Below are 2,417 nucleotides of genomic sequence, written 5' to 3'. Positions count from 1 at the left end.
GGAATGCAGTGAGGAAAAGGAGGCAGTGCTGCATGGAGGGCACTCACTGGGAAGGGACACAGACAGCCTGGGCTGCCAGGAAGGGCTGGAAAACACTCTGATCCTTCTCCATCCCACAGCTGCTGGGATGGGACAGCCTGGCTGGGCCTCACTGAGACTCTGGAGGGAGGTCAGTTAAAAATGTGCAAACTGGATTTGCCCCACAGAGTCGTGGAATCATTGGGGTTGGAAAAGCCCTCCCAGCCCATGGATCCCCCCCTGTGCCCCATCCCCACCTTGTCCCCCAGCCCAGAGCACTGAGTGCCACGGCCAGGCCTTCCTGGGACACCTCCAGGGCTGGGCACTCCAAACCTCCCTGGGCAGCCCCTGCCAAGGCCTCACCACCCTTTCCATGGAGAAATTCCTCCTGATGAAGAAACTCTTCCACACGAGTGAACTGCCCCAGGAAATGCCGACCAGCTGCGACCATTTTCTGCCCATGGAGCGCCTGGTCTGAAGGGCTGCTCTGGCCTCTTCCTCCATCATTTCTCACTGCTTTCACCTGCCACAAAGATTCCTCCTCGGCCCTTGCCTGCCTCGTTTGCCTTTGCTGGTGTCCTGGCTGCAGCCCTGGAAGCTCCACAGTCTGGGGAAAACGTGTTTCCAAGGTGAGCTTTGCTCTGGGATCAGTGTCCTGTGCCCTGTTGGCTGGTTGGGGTGGTGGCATCTCTGCCCTGAACAGCAGAACATCGCTCTGAGCGTGATAAAGAATCATGTCTTTGGCCAAATGCCAATGATTTTGCAAGGCTGGGATGGGTAATCCAGCACTAACTTGGTATTTGCAAGCCCGGGGTGGGACAGGCCTGCAGGAGAAAAGGAGGCTCTGGGGGGGCCTAATTTTTCTCCACGACTACCTCTTATCCTGTCGTGGTTTTGGAGGTGGAGTAAAGATGTTCTGGAGGTTTAGTATCAGTGGCAAGATGTTTGTGAACAGGACAGGGCTTTGATCAGAGGGGCTGGAGCAGCTCTGCTGGGAGGAAAGGCTGGGAGAGCTGGGATTGTTCAGCCTGGAGAGGAGAAGCTTTGGGGTGACCTGATTGTGGCCTTGCAGGGCCTGAAGGGGCTCCAGGAAAGATGGAGAGAGACTATTTCCAAGGGCTGGAGGGACAGGACAAGGGGAATGGCTTCAAACTGCCAGAGGGCAGGGAGAGATGGGATATTGGAAGGAATTCCTGGCTGGGAGGGTGGGGAGGCCCTGGCCCAGGTTGCCCAGAGAAGCTGTGGCTGCCCCTGGATCCCTGGAAGTGTCCAAGGCCAGGTTGGACGGGGCTTGGAGCAACCTGGGCTGGTGGAAGGTGTCCCTGCCCATGGCAGGGGTGGCACTGGATGGGCTTTAAGGTCCCTTCCAACCCAAACCATTGTGGGATTCCATGGTTTGCCGGGGGGCTGAGATGATTTTCAGCCACTTTGCCCCACAAAGGGGGCTCTGTGCCCAGCCCAGGCCGGGTGCTGGTGCTCATCCTGCCCAGCACTTCAGAGTGTTGGTGTTCATGCACCGAAAAAAACGTGTGACTGAATCCTGCCTTCTCCTCAGTATTGATCCTTAAATAGGAAAAGAACAAACCATAAACCAGGAACTCGATATCCATGGAAACATGGGAGCTCCAGCTCCCGCGACTCCCCCAACACAACAGGAATTATTGTGCTGTCATTCTTCCAACTTCAGCCTCAACGGTGGGAAGGGACCCCTTGGCTCCTCTGCCTGATTGTTACCTGTCATTTATGGTTAAATAATATTGTCAAAAGACTAGCACTGACTGAAATTTTATGTTCCCATTTCAGAGATAATACCTGCCACATACTGCTGTATTAAGTGTTATTTGAGGTTTAGGATTAGATAGATAGACAGATAAATAGATGTTTTGCCTCTTTTCTTTCTCGGTCACTTTTAAATGGAGATACAAACATTTTCTGTAGTTTTATCCTGACCCTGGTAAAGCCTGTTGGCTAACTTTTTGTGTCTCTGGTTGTCAGGTTGGTCTTTCACTCAGAGGTGAAAGAAGCTTTTTGTAAATTAGAAACTAAACCAGTGTTTCAAAGCTGAAAAGGCACAAGGATACCCCTGGCAGGACCAATTTATGCACAAAGACCCTTTTTTGCTGTTGGAACTGGTTTTAACAGAGAGCAGAATTGCTCCTGTGAGGGATGGGGTTTTTGGCTTAACTCAGACCTTCGGGGAACAAATTTGGAGAGGGACTTGGGACAAATGGCCTTAAGCTGAGGGAGGGCAGGGTTAGGTGGGATAGCAGGAAGAAATCCTTCCCAGTGAGGGTGGTGATGCCCTGGCACAGGTTATCCAGGGAATTTGTGGCTGCCCCTGGATCCCTGGAAGTGTCCAAGGCCAGGCTGGACGGGGCTTGGAGCAACCTGGGCTGGTG

At 53.2% G+C, this 2,417-nt stretch overlaps 1 long non-coding RNA gene across 1 annotated transcript; it reads left to right on the top strand.

The window, feature by feature from the left end:
- Positions 1–228: 228 nt before the first annotated feature.
- On the top strand, positions 229–1,895 carry LOC135410438 (uncharacterized). Its single transcript, XR_010428686.1, has 2 exons — positions 229–647; positions 1,574–1,895. It is a non-coding gene; the product is annotated as an uncharacterized LOC135410438 (long non-coding RNA).
- The last annotated feature ends 522 nt before the right edge of the window (positions 1,896–2,417 follow it).

The sequence above is a fragment of the Pseudopipra pipra genome, chromosome 2, assembly GCF_036250125.1.
Source record: "Pseudopipra pipra isolate bDixPip1 chromosome 2, bDixPip1.hap1, whole genome shotgun sequence".
Lineage (NCBI taxonomy): Eukaryota > Metazoa > Chordata > Aves > Passeriformes > Pipridae > Pseudopipra > Pseudopipra pipra.
The sequence above is the reverse complement of the archived record's forward strand: the minus strand, read 5'-3'. Positions and strand labels throughout refer to the sequence as shown.